General features: G+C 41.2%; 1 long non-coding RNA gene across 1 annotated transcript in view; it reads left to right on the top strand.

Annotated features, from left to right (window-relative positions):
* Positions 1-24,724, top strand: part of LOC113592967 (uncharacterized) — a 52,361-nt gene that overhangs the window by 13,887 nt on the left and 13,750 nt on the right. The window contains exon 2 of the long non-coding RNA XR_008300118.1: positions 13,034-13,107. This is a non-coding gene — a long non-coding RNA (uncharacterized LOC113592967). The remainder of the gene's footprint in view (positions 1-13,033; positions 13,108-24,724) is intronic.

Below are 24,724 nucleotides of genomic sequence, written 5' to 3' on the forward strand. Positions count from 1 at the left end.
CTTTTATTTACACCCCCTTTGCCAACTCAGCAGTCCTTCTCCTACTGTCTGATGTACACCGACTGCACCCGAACCGGTTTGAGTCATGTTATTTGTATGCCATTAAAATGGGGCATCTGATAGCATCTGCTCCCTTTCTCTGGTTCAAATCATGAATGGGGTTCCTCTCCCTTCCTTTAGTCACCAGCTTTTGAATATTTACAATCTGTGATCGTACAAAGAAATGGATTTGGAACTCTAAGCAGTCTATAGTTGAAGTGGGGAAGCCATAAGGGAAGGAAAACCGGAGTGAACCCCTGATAATAATGAATTTTCTGTGAGTGGGAGTGGGCTGTGGAAGATGGGGGAGAAGAAGGAAGATAGATGGATGACTAAGAGAAAATGGAAGTTTCCAAAGAAAGCTAAATACTTATGAACAGGAAGACAAGAAATATTGTGCCATTTATGTAGCATATGTAGTAGGTACTCGATAGCCTTATATATAAGGATTTGGATGGTACTTAAAAGATAGTACTTTCTGGGGCGCCTGGGTGGTTCAGTCGGTTGAGTGTCTGACTTCGGCTCAGGTCATGATCTCGCGGTTGATGAGTTCGAGCCCTGCGTCGGGCTCTGTGCTGATGGCTCAGAGCCTGGAGCCTGCTTCGGATTCTGTGTCTCCCTCTCTCTCTGCCCCTCCCCCACTCATGCTCTGTCTCTGTCTCTCTCAAAAATAAATTTAAAAAACATTACAAAAAAGAAAGAAAGAAAAAAAGATAGTACTTTCTTTCTCAGAATTAAGAAGAAATGACAAAAATTATTCCTTGAAAGGTCCATGGTAATATTAAGGCCATGTGAGGATGTACGTAGATGGTTTAACCAGAACTTGGTTAAGTCCCTATACTCATGCAATTCTATATAAACTGAGAGTTATAGCCTTTGGTTTCAGGTACTGACAGCCTGAATCTTTATATTTTTTTGCAGATGAGCTGGATTGAAACATCTGTTCTCAGACTACCTAATCCTGTTGTTTCAACCAGGCAGAGCTAGGCAACTAGCCCCACTTTTGCTAGGTTAGCACGGTTATTAAAAACCGAAGCAAACCAGACCAACTGGATTTTGACTGTTGAGCTTAGTTGGCCAAGACTGGTGTTACAGATCGAGTCAAAGAATATGAAGGCACCTGATCCAAAAGAGAATCAAAGCGCCGGGATACTGGAGTGTATCGGATTTATGGTCAGGATAGCATACGCTAGAATCTTGGTTCTCTCGAGTGGACTTGGAGTAAATCACTCAACCTCTACAATTCCTTTCCTGTGACTTTTGAATCAAACACCCTGTTTCCTTCAGATTTGCCCTCCTGTGAAAAATGGGAATATAAAGTTGTTGTGAAAATGAAATGCGATTAGCATTCTCATTGAGGAATGGCTTCTGTTCATTTCTGAGAGTAGGAGGGTCATGTACGGTAAATGCAGAGAGGATGAGTCATTCACTAATTCGCCCCTAATTCACAGCTTATTGATGGCCTACCATGTGCCACCAGTGTTTTAAGTGCTGGAGATGCAGCCACAAAAAGAACAGGTAAAAACTCCTGTCCTTGTGGACAGGATACAGATGATGAGCCGACTAGCCACAACAAAGGAGGGCTGTAAAGAATCATTTGTGTAAAGTTTGGGGTCATGCTACTGTGAAGTTAGTGTAGAATGATACTTTTCAGTTGACGACATATAGATAATTAAACCATACGTGTGATTGACAGACGCTGACCTGAGAAAACCCCAAATTATCAGCAGGGGGTCGCTGCCGAACTTCCTGCCACTTCCTCTCTGTCCAAAAGGACTTTAGCTGGTTGAGAAGTGAGAAGGGAGGATGGGCAGATGATGGGAGCCAGGCTCCTTCCATCTGAGGTTAATACACATAATGCGATAAGGATGTGTCCTGGAGAAAATCCCACAGGGAAGGGAATAGGGTGGGTCATGGTTGGTGGGGAAGGAGGATGGTCAGGAAGACCTTCACTGAGAAGGTGGAGTCTGAGCAAAGACCTGAAGGAGGTGAGGGAATCGTCCACATAGAGGTCTGGGGCCATCACATGGCCATCCAAAGGAACAGTGAGTAGCATGCCTGGTGTGCTTGAGAGACAGCAAGGGGGTTAATGAGGCTGCACTGGAGTGAATGGGGTCTAGTAAAAGGTGAGCTAAGAGGGAACTGGGCCAGATGTTAGGGGGCTGAAAGACACTGGCTTTTACTTTGGGCGAGATGGTAAGCCATTGAAAGATGCTGGGCAGAAAAGTAACGTGATCTGCAGGTTCTGACAGGATCACCCAGGCCACTGTCTTGAGAACAGATTGCAGGGAGCAAGGGTACAAGCAGAGACACCAGTGAAAAACTATTGAAATAGTCCAGAGGAAGGACACAGTGACTTGAACCAGGCAAGGAGCCATGGGGGTGAGGAGTGGTTGAAGTTGGCGAAAGGAGAACGAACAGGATTTACCGACAAATTGAATGTGGGCCATAAATGAAGGGAAAAGTAGATGGAAAGACTAAAATTCTCGGCCTGAACAATCAGAAGGGTCAACTGACCTGTGCTGAAAGGAGGTTGAGTAGAGATGAATGGGATTTGTTTGAGAAGTCAAGGACCATTTTTCTGTTTCTGAGGGCATGAAGTGAGGAACGAGTAAAGGTGGAGAAAGAATATAGCCAATGAGAATGAAAATGGCATTTTAGGGGACACCTGGGCGGCTCAGTTGGTTAAGCGTCTGACAGTCAGCTCTTACGGTACATGAGTTCGAGCCCCACATCAGGCTCTCTCTGTCCCCACAGAGCCCACTTCGGATCCTCTGTCCCCCTCTCTTTCTTCCCCTCCCCCACTCATTCCCTCTCTCTCTCTCTCTCTCACTCTCTCAAAATAAATTCATACATTTAAAAAAAAAGAAAGAAAGAAAATGGCCCTCTAGGTATAGGTGAGGCTATAGGTACATTAGCTGAGGTGGAAAGAGCTGAGGACTTGGGAAGAGCAGTCAGAAGCTGGACGTGCCATCACAAGATGAAGACTGTGCCTCTCTCTTGTACGATTCCATCTCTGGGGCCCAGGAAGGGGCAGCAGGTTAAACATGGGTGGTAGGCAATACCATTTTGGTGGCAGTCGTCGGATGTGTGGGTGAAGAGCAGGCAAGGCACTCAACAAAGACAATCCCAGTAAAAAGAGAACACTAAACCTGGGGGCTAAGGATGGAAAGAATTGACTTCCTGTCCTGAGAAAAAGGGCTGGCTTTACAGCACATCGTCCACATAGCATGAAGACCAATGTAGTTTTTAGGTTGTTTTCCTTTGTTGCTCACTTTCGCATCCCATCTATTTTTTAGAGTTCGGCGGGTTCTGCTTCTGACGTTGTTTCTTGGATCTGTCCTCTTCTATGGGTTTCCACTGCTAATACTCTGTCCTACCTTACCAAACTCTCTTCTCATTACTACTGCAACAGGCTCGTAAATGTCTCTCCACGTGTTCTCTTGTCTCCCCCTAATCGATTTCCCACATGGGTCCAAGAGGGAACTTATTAAACTGTCAAAAAAATCGTGATAGTCCTTCTTAAAATTCTTCAATGGCTCGTCGTTGCACTTAGAATAAATCGTAATAAAACGGGCACATCTGTGACACGTACTGGGTGCCAGGCACTTAAGTAAGCGCATTACATAGATTAATTTGCTTAATATTCGACCCTGTGAGGCAGCCACTGTTCTTATAACTTATATTTCCCAAATGAGGAAACTGAGGCATTGAGAGGTAATTTGCTAAAGAGGCCTGTCTTAACCTGGCTTTCCCAGAAGCGGAGGCTTCAGGAGAAGCATACACATCGCTACATGATTAGTAAGTAGCATCTCAGGAAAGCATGAGCGAGTCGGGTAAGGAGGGACAGCCAACACAAAGTGACGCATTCTCTCAGTGACGGCCACTGCGTGGAGTCAAATACAACTGATTGCTTGAATTTGCCTGATCATCTTTGAGAAGCTGCCTGAATAAATGTATCTCAGGACCCTCCATCTGGCTGGAATGAGGGAAGAGCTTTCTCGATGGCACCTCTATCTGTTTGGTCAGAGGTCTGACCTATGGGCCATTAGCTCCCTTGAGATGGTGTCGGCAAGCTCCCTTAACGCCGATGGGAATGTGCCTGACCACATGACGGCAGGTGCACGGTGCGAGCACGGGGCAGGACGCTATAGGATTGGCCCACGTGAAGTCTACCAGAACCTCGCAGAGCTGTCCGTCTCATTGGTGGCGGGAGCAGAACAAGTAGCTGGAGGGTACTGGAATATGCCACCCCAAAACATGCCTCTTTGGCACATGGATTATGTTGAGCAAAGCAATTTGAGAAGCAGCAGATGCCGGAAAGGCTTTTTTACTTCCTCTAACTGCCTAAACATAGTATATAAATTCCCCCCTTTATGAAGGAAATTTCCATTTATAAAGGAAATTTCCATTTGTAAAAATATCACTTGCCAGGAACAGAGATACTGTTCAGGGACAACTCTTCCCTGCATTAACAAGACAACCCTTATTTATGAGACATTTGTGCCCCTCACCTTCCCATAACTTGTCCCCCCTGCCCAGCAGTTAAGTGTCTGACTTCGGCTCAGGTCATGATCTTAACAGCTTGTGAGTTCGAGCCCCACGTCGGGCTCTGTGCTGTCGGCTCAGAGCCCAGGACCCGCTTCGGATTCTGTGTCTCCCTCTCTCTCTGCCCCTCCCCAGCTCAAGCTCTGTCTCTCTCTCTCCTTCAAAAAGAAATAATCATTAAAAAAATTGGAAAACTAGCAAAAGGTACAAATCCTTACCAAAGTCAGCCTCCTTAGTTTCCGTCTGCAAAGTCCAATTGAATGAGGGTGGTAAAAGTCTCTTTGTCTTTTCCTTTCCAGATTTATTTATTTTTTTTCAACATTTATTTATTTTTTGGGACAGAGAGAGACAGAGCATGAACGGGGGAGGGGCAGAGAGAGAGGGAGACGCAGAATCGGAAACAGGCTCCAGGCTCTGAGCCATCAGCCCAGAGCCTGACGCGGGGCTCGAACTCCCGGACCGCGAGATCGTGACCTGGCTGAAGTCGGACGCTTAACCGACTGCGCCACCCAGGCGCCCCTCCTTTCCAGATTTAAATCAGCAGGAGAAAGATAGTTGTAAGAATTCATTCTTTGGATTATGAGTGTTGTCTGTTTGGTTTTAGGTAATCGTTGCCTTATTGATCCTTAGCCACCTCTGACTTTTATATCTTTCATCTTAAGAGAAAACTTACAAGAGAGTCTCCTTCCATTTTATTTTGTGTCTTGAGAGCCTGGGGTACTCTCCTTGGTCTCTGGCGCCTTGGGGGGTAGGGGGGCTGTTCATCTGGCAGCGAGGAAACCTTGTATATGAAGTGCACAAGGAACATTGCCTGTCCAACCATACCAGCTCTCAGGGATGTTTTGTCTTCATGTGGGGTCACAGTCTGCATGAAGGCTTTGGCGTCTTTTCTTTTCATTTCCTCGTTTGTCCAGGAAAAAAGTCCCATTCCAGGGTAGCCTATTCAGTGAGACTGATTAGCAGGCCTGGGATTAAAGGCATCTCCACTTTGCAGAAGACCAGAGTTTCCTTACCACTTGTGATAACAAAGGTCTTTGATTCTTAAGCTATCTTTAGGGACAACTTTAGATCCTGAGGTGGAGCGGGGCAGGAGGATGCTCTATCTTTCGCACTCTCTCTGGAGATGACTTTCGTGTCTGTGGTTAAAGATATAAAGGGATAATTGGTTTAGAATGACATTGTAATAGGTGTTTTTGGCAATTTGGGCTTCATATATAGCATAATTTTTTTTTTTTTAATCTTTAGAGAAAGTGTGAGAAGGGGAGGGGGGAAGAATGAGAGAGAGAAAGAGAGAGGGAGGGAGAATCTTAAGCAGACTCCACCCTCAGTGCAGAGCCTGATGCTGGGCTCAATCCCGAGATCCTGGGATCGTGACCTAAGCCGAATTGAGGCAGACACTCCACTGACTGAGCCACCCAGGCACCCCTGAAAGACTTTTTTTGATATTTATCTTTCTAATTGAGATATCCTTGACATATAACATTATATTAGTTCTAGGTATACAACATAATGATTTGGTATTTGTCTATATTGTGAAGTAACTACTACAATAAGTTTAGCCAACGTCCATTGCCACATATTAAAAATTGTTCTTAGGGGCGCCTGGGTGGCTCAGTCTGTTGAGCATCCGACTTCAGCTCAGGTCATGATCTCACGGTCCGTGAGTTCGAGCCCTGCGTTGGGCTCTATGCTGACAGCTCAGAGCCTGGAGCCTGCTTCCGATTCTGTGTCTCCCTCTCTCTCTGCCCCTCCCCCGTTCATGCTGTGTCTCTCTCTGTCTCAAAAATAAATAAACGTTAAAAAAAAAAAATTGTTCTTATGATGAGAACTTTCAAGATTAACCTACTTACAAGTTTCAAATATATAATATAGTATTGTAAACCTTAGTCGCCATGCTTTAAACTACATCTCCAGGACTTATTTAACTGCAAATTTGTATCTTTTGCCCACTTTCATTCATTTTGCCTACCCCAACCTCCCCTGACCTCTGGTGACCACCCATCTGTTCTCTGTATCTATGAGGTCTTTTTTTTTTTTAATTCTCATTTACGTAAGATCGTAAAGTATTTGTCTTTCTTAGTCCAACTTATTTCACTTAGCATAATGCCCTGAAGTCCTATACATGATGCTGCAAATAGAATTTCCTCCTTTTTTAAAAAAATTTAATGTTTATTTATTTTTGAGAGAGAGAGAGAGAAAGTGGGCGAGGGGCAGAGAGAGGGGTACAGAGGATGTGAAGAGAGCTCTGTGATGTCAGCACAGAGCCTGATGCAAGGCTCAAACTCATGAACCATGAGATCGTGACCTGAACCGAAGTCAGACACTCAACAGATGAGCCACCCAGGCGCCCTGAATTTCCTCCTTTTTAATGGCTGAATAACATCCCATCGTGTGTGTGTGTGTGTGTGTATCACATTTTTTGTCCATTCATCCATTGTTGGACACTTAGGCTGTTTCCAGGTCATGGCTATTGTAAATAAAGCTACAGTGAACGTAGGGGTGAGAATATCTCTACAAGTCTCTACAATCTCTACAAGTTAGTGATTTTGTTTTCTTCAGATAGATGCCCAGAAACGATATTGCTAGATCATGTTGCAGCTGTATTTTTAATTTTTTGAGGAATCTTCATATTGTTTTCACATTGCAAAGTGGTTTCACCAATTTGCATTCCCACCAACAGTGCACAAGCGTTCCCTTTTCTCCACTTCCTCACCAACACTTGTTATCTTTGTGATGATAGCCATTCTAACAGGTGTGGGTTGATAGCTCTTTGAGGTTTTGATTTTCAATTATGTGATGATTAGTGATATTGAGCGATTTCAGGCAGCTGTTGTATACAACATAACGATTTGGCCATTTGTATATGTTTTTTGGAAAATGTGCATTAGGTCCTCTACCCATTTTTTAATTAGATTGGCTGGTTTTTTGCTATCGAGCGGTTTGAATTCTCCTATATTTTGGATATTAATCCCTTAACAGATATATCATTTGCAAACATTTTCTCCCATTCAGTAGGCTGTCTCTTGCATTTTGTTCGTGGTTACCTTTGCTGTGTAGAAGCTTTTTAGCTTGATAGAATCCCATTTGTTTATTTTTGTTTTCTGTGGCTTTTGCTTTTGGTACCAAATCCAAATAATCCCTGCCAATGGTGATGTCAAGGAATTTACCCCTGTTTTCTTCTATGAGTTTTATAGTTTCATGGCTTACATCCAAGTTTTTAATCCATTTTGAGCTAATTTTTATGGATGGAATAAGATAGGATCCGGTTTCACTCTTTTCCACGTAGCTGTGCAATTTTCCGAGAAGCGTTTATTGAAGAAACTGTTCTTGCCCCATTGTGCATTCTTGGCTTCTTTGTCATTAATGAATTGACCGTATATACATGAGTTCAGTTCTGGGCTCTTTATTCTGTTCCATTGATCTGTGTGTCTGTTTTTATACCGATACCATACTGTTTTGATTGCTGTAGATTCGTAATATAGTTTGAAATCAGAAATTAATTCTCCAGCTTTGTTCTTTTCTCAAGATTACATTCGTTGTCCAGGGGGTTTTGTGGTTCCTTATTTTTGGACTGTTTGTTCTATTTCCATAAAAAAATGCCATTGGAATTTTGATAGAGATTGAATTGAATCTGTATATTGAATTGAATCTGAGTGGCATGGAACAATATTAATTCTTCCAATGCATGAGCACAGAATATCTTTCCAGTTATTTGTGTTTTCCATTTCTTTCAGCAATGTCTTAATACTTTTTAGTTAACGAGTTTTTCGTCTCGTTGATTAAATTTATTCCTAGGGTTTTATTCCTTTTGATGCGATTGTAACTTGGGTTGCTTTTTAAATTTTTCTCTCTGATACTTCATTATTACTGTAAAGAAACCCAAGTGACTTTTGCATGTTGATTTTGTATCCCACAATGTTACTGGATTTGTTTATTAGCTCTAATAGTGTTTTCCCCTCAGTCTTTAGGGTTTTCTATGTATAATGCCATGTCATCCACACATAGAGACATTTTTACTCGTTTTCCAATCTCGTATGCTTTTATTTCTTTTTCCTGCCTAATTGCGCTTGTTAGAGATTCCAGCACTATGTTGAATAAAAGTTGCTAGAGTGGGCATTTTTGTCTTGTTCCTGATCCTAGAGGAAAATTTTTCAGGTTTTCATCATTTAGTGTGGCGTTAGCTGTGGGTTTGTCACACACGGACTTTAGCATTTTTTTTAAAGAGAGCTCTTCTCCTGAAACAACTATCTAATTGGAACCTACGGGAAGAACAGACTCAAAGGAAAAAAGGAGTGCCTTAGCTGGCCTATGAAAACAAACAAACAAGATTAGGAGATGGAGAACAGACTGAAAACAAAAGTTAAGAATTGCTAAATAGTGTCTGCCCCTCCCCCCTCTTAAAAATAAATAAACGTTAAAAATTAAAAAAAGAGAATTGCAAAATATTTTGTGAGACCAGTGTAAATACTGACAGCCAAGAAACGGCTTGAATGAAGTCCCCAAGCTCCAGACCTTCCCATTCAGTGCCCTACGTGAATGTATTTTGGACTTCGATGACGAATAATTCATTGGACTGTCCTATATTTAAACTAAAAATTTTAAACATAAATAGTAAATGCCCCAGATTTGAGCAAATATGCCTTTAAACTCTTCCTGAGAGAAAACTTACATCCTTTTCTCTGTCCCTTGGAAATGGAAGTCTTACTATCTTCCTAAAATGTAAACATCCAATAAGATAGATAACATTTGGCTAAAGCAACCACCTACAACCGCTTAGGGCTGAAAAACATAATAAAATTTTAAATAGAGGCTTTTTGGAAACAAACTGTCCTTGATCTTTTTAAAGGGCCCTTTGCCCACAATTCAGTATACAACCTTTATGAGATTATTTATCAAGGGCAAATGAAAATCTTAAAAGTCTTCCCCACAAATATTGGTAAAAAGTTTTAGCCATGACTGAGCAGGTAACTGTTAACTTGATCCACCTACCAAAACCATAATTTGGATCCAACTATTTTCTATAAACGAGTGAGTTTTGTATTACTGTATCTGACTCATGGGTACAATTTTCAAATGAATGCTAGAAGATCCCCATTTGTACCTGTCTGAATGTTTATGTATGTCCCCATGTGCATATTTTGTATGTGGAGTGGTTTCCTACCTCAGGATGATATTGCCAAAATTCAGAAAAGAGCTCTGCTTTAAGTGATTCAGAAAGAAATAAGCACTTATATAAATTAAGTATTCCTAAAACTGCCAGAAAAATAAGAACGAACCCAAATGCATTTTTTTTTTTTGCAAGTCCATATGAGCTTGGATAACCTTTGACAAAATAGGCTATTTAATATTGTTAATTAAGTAAAAGTCATTATGTCCTACGAGCTGTCAGCATTAAATGTAACGCACACATACAATTTTCTTCTACCTGGGTTTACTTGTCAAATAAGCTTCAGTTATCTTTACCAGTTAAGATGATAAAATTATAAATTCATGCTAAGGCGTATGCTTAACTCTTAGTTTCTTTACTTCTGTGAGTTTTTAATATTTGCCTAACATGCATATGTTATAAAATTCCTTAACAAGAAAATAACTTTAGATGATGGCTGATTTATTTAACGTCTCATGAAATTTTCATGAATAGTCCAAGCATAATTGTTAAGAATACATGAGTTAAATTGAAGTGAAATAAAATTTATAAGTGAGGCTTTCTGCTTAAAAATACTTTTCCAAATCTGGTCAGTAATTTAAAACATTAATGTAATACTAAGCTAAATTAAACGATGTATATTCATTGAAAAGGTAGGTCATTTTGAAATAAGATAAAATACTGCAACATTAATTGCTCAACACCAGGTTATCTACCTTTGGCCTCTTATTACAGACAGAACAGATATTTGGGTCTGTTAGTAAACACATTCTTTTACCTCTTAGAAAAATTGTGCTGTGAGGAAACACAGGTCTCTAAAAAGTATACAATTGGTGTATTCATAAATTTGCTAATTTGCTACCGAATGCTAGCATATGTAATGTGCAATTCACAATTGCTTCCTTGCTTTCACTAGAAATCAAGGTTGCCAAGGATTAAAAATTCTAATCAATATATGTAAATAAACTACTAGGAATAATACGGATGAAGGAAAAAGTTCTGTGTGCAAATTCTTCAAGGAAAACAAGGCATTAAAAAAACATTTTTTTAATGTTTATTTATTTTTGAGAGAGAGAGACAGAGCACAAGCGGGGAGCAGAGAGAGAGGGAGACACAGAATCCAAAGCAGGCTCCAGGCTCTGAGCTGTCAGCGCAGAGCCCGATGCAAGGCTCAAACTCACAAACCGTGAGATCATGACCTGAGCAGAAGTCGGACGCTCAACTGACTGAGCCACCCAGGCGCCTCAGAATAAGGCATTTTTTTGTTACACAAGATATGAGAGATGAAAGATGACTTTTTGTAAGAAAAAGGAGAGTGATTTTGTCCTACAGTAGTGTAAGGTTAAAGTTTGTTTCAGATGAGACAGAGGAAAATAAAGAACAAAAATGTAGATAGATATAGGAAGTTACAATAAGAGAAAAATTTTGTCTCATGTGGTCAAGCCATCTAAAATTAAATGTTATTTATCATAAGATTTTAAATGAATTTTAATATCAATAATGTGCTGATACAAGACTGGAGTTCACATTACTGGTCTGTTGTTTAAAAGATACGCTAAAAGGTTTTTCTTACCTATTAAGTAGTTTGCCTAACAAACAGATTCTGTGTCTTAACACAATAATTTCCTATGCTTTGTGTTGTCTTTATCTTGTCTTTGATTTCTTAGGACAACTGAGACTTTTTTTTTAAATTTTTTTAATGTTTTATTTATTTTTGAGACAGAGAGAGACAGAGCATGAGCAGGGGAGGGGCAGAGAGAGAGAGGGAGACACAGAATCCGAAGCAGGCTCCAGGCTCCAGGCTCTGAGCGGTCAGCACAGAGCCCGATGCGGGGCTCGAACTCACAAACTGAGAGATCATGACCTGAGCCGAAGTCGAATGCTCAACCGACTGAGCCACCCAGGCGCCCCCAACTGAGACTTCTTAATGTTGAAAGTGCTAAGGTTTTTTTTAGTCATGTGACATTCTACATTTGCTTTGAAATCTTTTATTGTCACTTTGGTTACATACATAACTAAGTATCGTTTCATAGTGACCTGTGATTGTATTTAGTCAGATGTACAAATCTTTTGGCATTTCAGACAAATCTCCCCAAATCAAATTTCCCACAATTCTAAATGGGGTGGGGTTTTTTGTTTTGTTTTTTGGTTTTTGGTTTTTTTTTTAACCTGAAGACAACTTTGAGACTCTGTAGAGGTCACTTGGAAAATTTCAAAGGATTTGTTCTCTTACTTTGTGAAAGAGAGATATTAAGCCAATTAGGTTTAGTTGGTATGTTAAACTGCATGGGAAGCATTGTCAAATAAGAAGTGACTCTTTTTTATTTCTTTTCTTTTCTTTTTTAATGTTTATTTATTTTTCAGAGAGAGAGAGAGAGAGAGTGAGCAGGGAGGGGCAGAGAGAGAGGGAGATACAATCTAAAGCAGGTTCCAGCTCTAAACTGTCAGCACAGAGCCCAATATGGGGCTCAAACTCAAGAACCATGAGATCATGACCTGAGCCCCAGATGCCTAACCGACTGAGCCACCCAGGTGCATCCTCTCCCCCCTTTTTCTTATTTATTTGTTTACTTATTTATTTATTATTTTAAAATTGTATTTATTTATTTATTTTGAGAGGGACAGAGACAGTGTGAGACAGGGAGGGACAGAGAGAGTGGGTGAGAGAGAGAATCCCAAGTAGGCTCTGCACTGTTGACACAGAGCCCAATGTGAGGCTCGAACTCATGAAATTATGAGACCATGACCTGAGCCGAAACTGAGAGTCAGACACTTAGCCGACTGAGCCACCCAGGCGCCCCATCCCTCTCTCTTTTTAAAGGCTGAGCAAGAATTTGCTTTCTGCCTGATGGTCTTTACTTTTTTTTTTTTTTTAAGATTATTTATTTTAAGAGAGACAGAGTAAGTAGGGGAGGTGCAGAGAGGGAGGAAGAGAAAATCCCAAGCAGGCTTCGCACGGCCAGCGCATTGGGGCTCTGACTCACGAAACTGCAAGGTCATGACCTGAGCCAAAACCGAGAGTCAGACTCTCAATAGACTGAGCCACCCAGGAGCCCCTAAGAAGTGAGTCTTACCCTCCTTTAGTTATATTTGTGTGGACAGATGTTTTAATGCACATTATTCAGAAATCATGTAAGGTTTCTAGAAATTTTTCAGTACCCATGTTATCAGTCATAATTCCAGTAATTACAAAATGTTGTATGCCACAGAAATAACAAACTTTACTTGTTAATTATCCCATAATGAACTTTCATCAGATTTTATTTTGTCATCCACATACAATTAATGTTTTACTTTTAGTCTTTCGGAAAGCATTTGCAGTCAACTAAAGGTGAACGTGCGTATCTTCAAGTAGATTCATGGGGAAAACTCTGGTCAGTAATCTGAAATACAGGTTTCTGATAACTTTCATAGCATGCCACCAGACTGGGTAGAGATTCACGAAACTCCAATGGAGAAAGTGATGAATTCATGAAATTGTTAATCCCAAATCAAGCAAAACAAGAATTAATTCATGGAACTGAATACACTGAAGATGATTATAATTTTTATGGCCCTTTTGTTTGAAATATCGCTGGTTCTTTAATGTTTCACTTTCCAGATTTAAAGAATCTTTTTTCTCGTCTCTCTTATCAATAACTTACAGCAACGTGTTAAAGTATACCTTTGTGAAACCTTTGTGAAACTCCTCCTTTTTGACCTCTCTGATCCTTCCAGAATTTGGAAACTCTTATTGAGTACTCTTATTTTCATGGTAACACAATTATTTGTGTAAGTTTAATAAGAATCTGTTTTCCTTGTAAACATAGCACAATTTGAAACTTTGGTTATGTTACCAAGGGTTTGACTGGAATGTCACATTTGAGAACGGTGTGCATACAATCAGATAAGACCAGACATTTTTTTTTTAATTTTACGTTTTACTTATTTAAGTTATCACTACACCCAACATGGGGCTTGAATTCATGACTCTGAGATCAAAAGTCACATGCTCCTCCAACTGAGCCAGCCCGGTGCCCCTATGACCAGACAGTTTAAAGGAACTAATTTTGACTGTAGGGAGCCAATGCTTACAAAGTCCTCGTGGGATATCTACCTGATACCCGGCTTACAGGGTTCCTGGCCTTCTAAGTGAGTAAGGAAGATCACTTTGAGGCAGGCCCAGGAACATTAAAATATATTGGAAACCTCAAGAAAGAAGGAATTCACTCAAACCTAAAGGCACTACAGGTAAAGACTGATGGCAAGTCCTTGGCGTGGCTTCCTACCCTCAGGAGGCTTTTAAAAGTCTCATCTGAGTTATTTAAAGTGCCAGCAGCGCAGACTTAAAAGAGCCTAAAAGATCAATTACTATTTTTGCTGTGCTTATGCAAATAATCAGGCCAAGTTTAATGAGACTAGGTTTATTTTGCAAGTTAGTCTTTACTTTGATTGTCTTTGATAGAAATTAGAGTGACTGTAGAGAGAAAAATTCTATGTTTCGATGAAAAACTATAGCACATCCTTGTGGGTTGTTGAATTCTGGCTATGTTTGCTCCCTTTGAGCTTTCTCGCCTCTTTGTATATTGGCTCCTGCCGCTTTGCACATTTTGTCAACAATTAACATTTCCCATTTTTCTCTCACCCTTCTGCCTTGGCACCACTGAGAACGAAAACCTGACCTCACAGATCCTTATTAAGACCATCCAAAGGGCTCTGTAAGCAAATGACGGATGCTTCTGTGCTCTGCCCTGAAAACTAACCACGTCTGTGACACCGGTACACCTGCCATCACTAAAGACATTCAAACCGCAAACCAGGAAAGCTGGAAGCTGGATTATCACAGCCATCTTAACCCCGCCGTCTAAAGAGGTTTTGATCCCAGCCTCCAGGAGTCTTTTTGACTGACTTCCATCTGATCCCCAAAATTGGATTTAGAATTTGCTTCATTCATTCACTTTTGGTTTCTTTTGGTTTCCACAGGAATGCTGCTTCCTGAAAAATAAGTTTCAATGGGCAGAATAAAAGGTATCAGAATATGCCACCCCCAAAGGTGCCTCTTTGTCATAGGGATTAGTTTGAGCTAAATGCAATTGAGGACCAGCATATGTAGGAAAAGCTCTTCAGCTCCCCTTACTACCTAAAATGGAGTACAATTTTCCCCTTTTGTAAAGGAAAATTTACATTTAAAAAAGGAAATTGCCATTGGTAAAGATGTCTCTCACCAGGGAGAGACAGATCTATACCCAGAGACAACTCACCTGAGAGACTCTTATCTGCAGAGCAAGGCAACCCTTATTTACTATATATTTTCTACCTTCCCCTTTCCAAAACATACCTCTCCCGCCTAGAAGCTCAAACCTCTTTTCTTTTGTTTAGCCTAAGATCACATATAAAGCCTCATTCATCTAGCTGCCTCCTTGAGTTTTCATTTTGTTGAAGCAAAATGTATATGCATGTATATGCATGTAGCCTTCTCTCTCTCTCTCTCTCTCTCTCTCATTCATCTGTTTCTTCTCAGTTTCATTGGAGGGCTTGGTTGGTGAACCTAGGAAGGTAGAGGGGAAAAAAGGCTTTCCTTCCCTTCACTGTCAAAGACCCTGGAAATGAGTGAGGCTAGGGGTTCTGAAGTAGTGCACGGTTGGGGGGCTGATACATACAAATAGTAAGTAATGAGGTGGGACTCCAGACCTGTCAGCCTGGCCTCAAGGTCCACACTTCATTGAACTTGAAGTAATTTCATGAATTTCTTCGATAGCTTTTATGTTTAATCAGTCTCTCCAATAGAATGTAAGCCTCTTGAGGAAATGGCATTTGTCGATCTTATTCTCCATTATATCCTCAACATGGAACCCAGTCCCTGACTCAAGAAGGTGCTCAGTAAATATTTGTAGAATGAGTGAATAAAGGGTTCCTGTACAGGAAATGGATTTTAAGGTGGTGTTGTTCATGTCACCATTCAAAGTGAAAACACTATTAGTTACTGAATGGACAAATAAGACTTATTAAGTGAAGGTGACAGACTGCAAGGAAATGACGTGGTTGGTCTAGCTTGCTCAGGTTTCCAGCCAGCCCTGGAAGTCCTTGAACTCTGGAGGATATCATTAAGGAAATAGGAAGGAAACACCGTTGGAAATTCCTTAGGAAGTTCAAAAAAGGAAACATAGAGAATCGGGCATATTGTATGATACACAGGACGTTATTTAAAGCAGGTTTTTAAAACTGTGAATCTATAAGTGGGTTACAAAAATCCAGGAACTCCATACAATTTTACACAACAACATGTCTCTATATATTCATATGCAAATTCCTAGGCAATAGTTTCTTTCATATGGAAATAAATCCATAACTTCCACATGATTGGGAAATGCTAATTGATTATAGGAACTCATAGGTAATCTAGATCCATGTTCAAGTGAAGAAACCAGGGGCACGCAGGTGGCTCAGTTGGTTGAACATCTGACTCTTGATTTCAGCTCAGGTCATGATCCCAGAGTCATGGGATTGAGCCCTGCATTTGGCTTTGCACTGAGCGTGGAGCCTGCTTAAGATTCTCTCTCACCCTTTCTCTCTCTGCCCTTCTTCCCCACTTGCATGGTCTTTCTTTTTTTTTTTTTTTCTTTCAACGTTTATTTATTTTTGGGACAGAGAGAGACAGAGCATGAACGGGGGAGGGGCAGAGAGAGAGGGAGACACAGAATCGGAAACAGGCTCCAGGCTCCGAGCCATCAGCCCAGAGCCTGACGCGGGGCTCGAACTCACGGACCGCGAGATCGTGACCTGGCTGAAGTCGGACGCTTAACCGACTGCGCCACCCAGGCGCCCCCTGCATGGTCTTTCTAAGAGAAAGAAAGAAAGAAAGAGAGAAAGAGAGAAAGAGAGAAAGAGAGAGAGAGAGGGAGGGAGGAAGGAAGGAGAAAGAAAGAAAAGAAGGAAAAGAAGAAAGAAAGAAAGAAAGAAAGAAAGAAAGAAAGAAAGAAAGAAAAGAAAGAAAAGAAAGAAACCAAAGTCCAAAGATGTTATGGGATCTGCTAAAATTCAAACAATAAACTGAGTGACAAGAGGGACCAGGACTCAGGTCTCTTGATTCCTAATTTAGTGTTCTTTGCTGTGCCTCAATGCCTTCCTGAAATTAAGCCATAGAATACTGTGTGAAGAAAAAAAAGGAATTTAATTTCTTGGAAAAAAGAAGTAAAAATCTAGACAGATCCATTAGAAAGATTAAATCAGTAGAACCATATAAGGCTACAGGAGCCTTTAGGTATACCTAATGCTTCCCTGATTTTAGGTGAAAAATGACTCTAAATGTCCTGAAATGTTTATTTTTCAGGATGGTGAAGGAATATGAAAGAAAAGATCTAAATAATTATTCAGCCATTCAGCTGAGAAACAGTGAGAACTAGATTATCTTCATTCGGTATATAAATATGAACATCTATCAAAGGTGTCCACAAGAAAGAATTTTACAAAGCATTGTGAACATTTGATTGTCTTTTGCAATATAGTCCCAAGGGTATTTAAGTACATGAAGTCTTCAAACTCCAGTCCTCATATTAGGCAATCATGCTAGGCAGAGAATGTCAGACTATCAGGAGACCGAGTTCAAATCTTGCAGTAGTCACTAATTCATTGACTTGGACAAGTCAACTTCTGTTTCTCAACTTTTTCCATCTTCAGAGTGGAAAAAATGTTGATCTTAGGCAGTGTTTTTCAAACTTTTTGTGTGCTGTTTTTTATTTTTAAAAATTTAATTTTTTTGATGACCACCCATTGTAAGATGCATAGTTTATGCTATCTGCATGAATGAACATATATGCCTATAACTGAACCATAAGTTTCATATAACAGTATCAACTCAGTATATTCAGGGTACTCTGATATTTTCTACTCTATTAGGTTAGGTTCTGTTTCTTTCTTTTTTTAAAGTGCATGTTATGACCTGTTAAATTGATTTCATGACCTACCAATGGGTCATAACCTACGGTTAAAAAGACATTATGAAAAACATTAAGGTCACTCTGGCTTTTACATTCTACTGATAAACTCTCTCCAAGGACCACAAGTCAATAGTAAAATCAATTTACTTGAATTTCTATTTTACCCCCTCCCTTATTTTGATGGTAAGAATGGATAATGATAAAGAATTTCAGGTGGCAAAAGGGAAAGCGGGAACTTTAAGCATTCCATGAAGGGAAATTCAGCCAGTAAGTAATTTAACATTAACCTTCGAGAAAAGCCAAGACATTCACAACTAAACTAGGGTATTTTTACTGACATTTTAAGAAGACCACCTGCGAACCGTTGAAGTGTTAAGGGCTTCCTAAGAGAATATTTAAGAGAAGAGGGAGACTGGGTGGGTAAGAAGGACGAAGAAGGAGAAAAAGAGGTAAATGTTCAGGTGTTGGGCTGTGCCAGACTCTCTGACTCTCGCTGGTGGGAGGCTTAGCTTCTGCGACAAACCCCCTCTATATATGTGAAATGGACATTCTGAGCCACGTCGGCCTGTCCCACTGTGAAAACGCTCCTTTTAGATCACAAATCTGACCATTACACTTCTGCTTAAGATTCTTCAGGAATTCTCAGCATCTCCAGGATAATGTGCAAACTCTTTAGCATGGCGCACAAACCACTCCTAATTGGATTGCATGTTCTCCCATATCCTCTGGACCTGTCCACACCCCAGTGTGCATACGCCATCACCAGTTATTATCAAATGCGTGCAGTTCCCTAAACCTCCCTTATCATGCCTCTTTTTTTCAGTTCGTTTCTCCTTCTAGAATATCTTTGTCTCTGCTTACCTTTTCTATTCCCTCAAGGCTTTTTCTTTTTAATGTTTATATATTTATTTTGAGAGAGAGAGAGAGAGAGAGGAAGGGGCAGAGAGAGACAAAGGGAGAGAGAGAAAATCCAAGGCAGGCTCCGAGCTGTCAGCACAGAGCCTGACCAGGGGCTCGATCTCACAAACCATGAGATCATTATGTGAGCTGAAATCAAGAGTTGGACGCTTAACCAACTGAGCCTCCCCAGGTGCTTCTCTATTCCCTCAAGTCTTAGTACATGTGTCCTTTCTCTGTCATTCCCCACGTGTCTGTGCTCCTCTAACACTGGGCCTGCCCCAGTCACAGATGCTAACACCGTATATTGCAACACATATCTGTTCATCTTTCCCACAAGATGGTGACTTCCTTGAGAGCAGGGGTCATGTCTCTCCTATTCATAGGTGAACAGTACCCAGCACATAAAGTTCCATAGATATCTGTTAACAGAATGAACACGGAAGGACCTTCCTATATTCCACTTGCCCCAGCTACTCAGAGTAACTGAAAGTTCTGAAATTCAGTTCTGATGCCTTCCGGTTAAGTGTAATCAGATTAAGTAGATAATCCTTCAGTCTCCCAGCAAAACTTGAGCTAAATCTTCACATAATAAGTAAACTGTGAATCCTGGTTAAAAAAGATGATCGTGATTAAGCAAAATGGGAACATAAGCTCCTGGCAGTCCGTCAAGAGAACGTTGTTCCTAGAAGGGCCCCTCCAAAAACGTCTGGAATTAAGAGTGGAAAAAACTCCGAAAAACCCAGGGGAGAATCACCAGATTTTAGAAAATTTAGCTTTTCGACTGTATCCCCTATACCAGTGGAAAAGAGATAACCATGGCTAACGGTAAAACTCATATGCTGGAAAGAAAGCAAAGCATTCTTAACTCATCACTATAGTCCTACTTTGATTATTAAAAGAGTAGGATTTCACTCAACAATACATCCCTGGTGTGAGGAACAAGTAACAAGGGATCAGCATCATTCATTTTAAAAATATGGTAAATAAAACAAGAGAGCCCATTAAATCCAACAAGGGAAAATGATCGGAGGAACAAAGGTAATAAATGTTTGCCTCAGGAGGAAATAGAATGAAATATCTGATCTTGGAAAATGGACAGAGGTGAGCCTAATGAAAGCCCAAGATACAGAGGGATGAAAGAGATCATGATTCTAGAATTTTTTGGCTTTTGGAGTGGAAGATGCTTTTGGAATGGAAGCCATTTTAGATTTGGTAACTTTCCAGGAAACACAAGAGGACAACCAGGAAGTAAAAAATATGCTTCCATTAAATTGCTGATAAAAAGCAGGTGAGGAAATACAAAGAATTAAGGACATGGTTTAAATCTCCCCGTTCCTAAAGAACAGAGGAACTGAATAAAGTAAATGCATTTATTGGTTATCAGGAAGACTAAAGAAGTCTGATTTCAAAATTACTCCCCACTGAATCAAATTCTGGTCCTCAATGATCTCTGAAAGAAAAAAATGCCTATATGTACAGACATATATGAATGTATATGAATATAAGTAGTAAAATTACATGCATTTTTGAGGACAATTCAAGATACTAATGTGATTATATCTTCATCATTGTTGGAATTTTGTCCTAAAAATTAATGATGGTTGTTTGTTAGTGATAAAACGGATTCTTTAAAAATATTTTTTCCTGGGGCCCCTGGGTGGCGCAGTCGGTTAAGCGTCCGACTTCAGCCAGGTCACGATCTCGCGGTCCGTGAGTTCGAGCCCCGCGTCAGGCTCTGGGCTGATGGCTCGGAGCCTGGAGCCTGTTTCCGATTCTGTGTCTCCCTCTCTCTCTGCCCCTCCCCCGTTCATGCTCTGTCTCTCTCTGTCCCAAAAATAAATAAAAACGTTGAAAAAAAGAATTAAAAAAAATATTTTTCCTTTTACTTATTTATATTATCAAAAGTTGTGATGATGAACATATATTACTATTATAATGAAGAAAAATTCCCTTTCCACCCTTTTCCCCCCCACCCAAAAAATTCTGAACAGGATAATTATTTTTTAAGAGAGATAGAGAGCGCAAGTGAGCAAGGTGGCAGAGAGAGAAGGAGAATCACACGAAGGGCAGAGAGAAAGAGAGAGAGAGAGAGAGGAGAGAGAAGCAGAGTTCACCCAAAGTAGGGCTTGGGCTCACCCAAAGACAGGCTCATGCTCCCCCGATGTGGGACTTGAACTCATGTACTGTGAGATCATGAGCTGAGCCAAAGTCAGATACTTAACCGACTGAACCACCTAAACTCCCTGTATAAGACAATATTTTAAAAATTTGATTTACTTGATCTCTTGTGGTAGAAATATGACAAAATTGATCCCATGAATTCAAATCACTCCCAAGATATTCCTAGGAAATTAGACTATTCAAAACAGCATCAAATCCAGTCTCGTAAAACTAGAACCTGGAGGACAGCAGCTTTAATTAACCCCTTCCCTCTGGGCAGAGGTGAACTTTTATTGTGTTACTTGAAATAAGTAAACAAATATGACTAAGAAATTTTGATTTTGATTCAGCCGTTGACTGTCTTCTTACCAGTTTCCTTGACTGAAGGAACAGAAACCAACTCGCGGAGCTCAGATTTTTTAAAAAGCGCGTCTATTTTTAAGGACAGAGAGAACTCACAAAAACACTGTTCAGTCCAGCCGCATGGGAGCCGAGGATGGGGAGTGGTAAGCTGGCAGGCCAGGGAGAGAGCTCCGTAAGTCCTGGCGCCACGTGGCCTCTATTCTTTGGCATTTTCTCAATATCTGCTCCATGCTTATCTCTGCAGAGCAGATCCTTTCACAAATTCAAAATTTCTGCAGTTCGATGATTTTGGCCCACACGTGGCTTTTTCTCGGCCACAAAGCTGGCTCCAGGCATGATGCTACGTAACAGATAAGCTTCTAGCACCTACCACACAAACTCTCAGAAAGCCGACTCCACACTGGTTCTAAGAGAAGATGCCCATTGTCTCAGCTCGGATGAGGTCTACGTCGCTGTTCCAATTGGCAAACGTAAAGGAACCGAATACGGTGCCTGCACATGGCCACCTAGCCCACCTCTTCAAAAGAGCCTTTTCTGGGGTCCTTTCCGGAGAAGGGACTTGGTGTTAACAGCTACCCAAAATATACTTATGATCGTCTACTGAGCAACTTTGGGCGAATCGTTATATTTAGTGACGGGATGAAAGGGTTGTTGTGTGGTTCTTCCTTGCCTCTTCCACCCCTCTCCTCAAGTATCCTGGTCGTTTTTGGGGGGGCTGCCAAGAGCCCCAGTCCCAGGCCTTCCCTTACAAGTAAGACCCCGGCTCCAAAAGCATGTATGCTCCTTCTCCCCTCCAGTCACATTCCTGGAGCGGTCAGCTTTTTCCTAGCTAAAACAGATCAGCTAATTCCTACTGAGGTACTAACCGGTGAGGTGACTTTCTAGCAAGCCATTCAACCTCTCAGGGATTTCGTTTACTTATCTCTAAAGTGACAGAACTTGAACTGATTGACTCTTTTTTTTTTTTTTTAAGTTTATTTATTTATTTAAAAAAAATTTTTTTTAACCTTTATTTATTTTTCTGAGACAGAGCATGAACGGGGGAGGGGCAGAGAGAGAGGGAGACACAGAATCCAAAACAGGCTCCAGGCTCTGAGCTGTCGGCACAGAGCCCGACGCGGGGCTTGAACTCACGGACCCTGAGATCATGACCTGAGCCGAAGTCGGACGCTCAACCGACTGAGCCACCCAGGCGCCCCTATTTATTTATTTTTGAGAGAGAGAGAAAGCGTGGGCAGGGGAGGGGCAGAGAGGGAGAGAGAATCCCAAGCAGGCTGTACATTATCAGCACAGAGTCCAACTTGGGGCTCCGTCTCACGAACCTTGAGACCATGGCCTACGCCAAAATCAAGAGTCGGCTGTTCAAGCAACAGAGCCACCCAGGCACCTTAGACCGGTCGATTCTTAAGTTGTTTTCTAGTATAATGTTCTAAATTCCGAAGATAGAAGTTGAAGATCACCCCTTGAAGGCAATTTGCATTTTTAAGGACCATTCCATTCAGAATAATAACAGCATCCATTTAATGCTTAGCATATGTTAGACACTCTTCTAAGAGCTTTACATGTAATAATTTCTTTGACCCTTAAAACAACCCAGGTAAGAGAGTGTGTTAATTAGAATCATATTCACTGCGGTAAATAAATGCTGAATATATGGACCTTAAATACAGTCAAAGTGTATTTCTCATTGGCATCGCAGGCCGGGATGACGGGTGTTCCTGATCTGTGGTAGCTTTCTTCCATTTGGTGATTCAGAAACCCGGGTGCCATCCTCCTCCCTGCCCTTTTGTGGCCCTGCCACCTCCTGGATCTCTCTGTCATCTGCTTTCAGCTATAGAAGGGAAAAGAGACTACAGAAAATTCAGGAAGTGCCGGACTTTGCAAGGGACTGAAGGCCCCCATCTCATCTAAAGGCCGTGAACTGGCAGCCAGGGCCAAATCTGGCTCAGAGATGAGATGTGCTTTGTTTGACTCATTATTTGAATTGGGTGTCCACATCTTTAAAAAAAAAAAAAAAGGAGGGCTCACATTTTTAATTTTTTTTCACATTTATTTATTTTTTGAGAGACAGAGCACAAGTGGGGGAGGGACAGAGAGAGAGGGAGACACAGAATCTGAAGCAGGCTCCAGGCTCTGAGCTGTCAGCACAGAGGCCTGAGGTGGGGCTCGAACCCGCGAACCACGAGATCATGACCTGAGCCGAAGTTGGATGCCCAACCGACTGAGCCGCCCAGGCGCCCCTCAGGGAGCTCCCATTTTTAAAAAAAATCTAGATTCGCTCTTGAAAAATCGTAAGACTTGGTGCCTCTGAGTGGCCAGCATTTCCCCATGGCTGTGACGAGAACTAGCCGCTGAAATGCCCTTTGGACATTACAGTACAGTACCCCCCACTTGCCCAGAGCCCTGCTCCAGCTCATTTACATAACCTGCCCAGACTCTGTTGGCAGGATGGGAGTTCGCAACCCTTGCTAGACTGACCTGTTTGTTTTTCAGAGCTAAGGAAGGGAGGCCCAGAGAAGCCAAGTGAGTCACCCGTCCACGTCACTTTTTCTCACGTAACGGGGCTAAGATAGCGAATACGAGGGTGCTGTGTCCATACGTTCCCTTCTCCATCTCATACTTTCTCCCGGAGAGATTTGGGAAGTAAGCATACAATCTGAGGAAATTGTGTTTTGGGCAGGAAGACACAAAGATGACGTCAACCAGCAGATAAGCTAGAAAGGTCCACTGACTGGAACTCAAGAGACTTGGATAGGAAATTATTAATGGGAGGAAGTGGAAGGAAGAGAGAGGTTACATGCATACTAAGGGCACGGGACAGAAGCATGCGTGGAAGAACCAAGGTGAGGCGAGGAGAAAGAGCAAAGGAGGCACTGAGTTGCTCTGTTCCTCTAGAGAGGAAAGCCTTGCTGGAAAGCAGCTGTTGCCAAGGGGGAAAAAAGGAGGCCGCCAAACGGAGACAAAATCAAAACTGATCAGAGACAAAATAAGAAGAACTGTAAGAGATTTCTTCTTCAGATTTGTTTATTTTGCACAGCCACAGAAGCCCTGCAAAGAAAGGCAGAGATTTCTCAAGGTTGTAATAAGTTCTCAGGCAACCTTGAGAAACAATGATCTAAAACAATGAAGGTCTGCATGAAAAGAAAGAAAGAAAGAAAGAAAGAAAGAAAGAAAGAAAGAAAGAAAAGAAAGAAAAGGAAGGTAAGAATCTCCCCCAGAACCAAAATGCAAATGGGGTAGTTTTACTGAGAATTGGCTGTTTAAGCGTTCAGCAAAAGCTTTTCTAGAAAGAAAAATGAACCAGGACTGAGGCACAGGACTTTTTCTTAGGGAGAAGGGGAATCTCCGGACTGGTTCCACTGCAAGGCTATAGGATCCACAGCACATGCTATTGTATGAGTTCACTGGAAAGATTCACAGAAGTAACAAAATGATATTTGAGATCCTGACCAGAGCCAAAGCAATAGGGAAGGAGTAATGTAGACAATTGGTAACCTTAAAAAGAAAGAAAGAAGGAAAGAAAGAAAGAAAAAGAAAGAAAGAAAGAAAGAAAGAAAGAAAGACAGAAAGAAGAAAGAAAGAAGAAAGAAAGAAAGAAAGAAAGAAAGAAAGAAAGAAAGAAAAAGAAAAGATTCATGTGCAATTAGCATAT

The sequence above is a fragment of the Acinonyx jubatus genome, chromosome B4, assembly GCF_027475565.1.
Source record: "Acinonyx jubatus isolate Ajub_Pintada_27869175 chromosome B4, VMU_Ajub_asm_v1.0, whole genome shotgun sequence".
Taxonomy (NCBI): Eukaryota; Metazoa; Chordata; class Mammalia; order Carnivora; family Felidae; genus Acinonyx; species Acinonyx jubatus.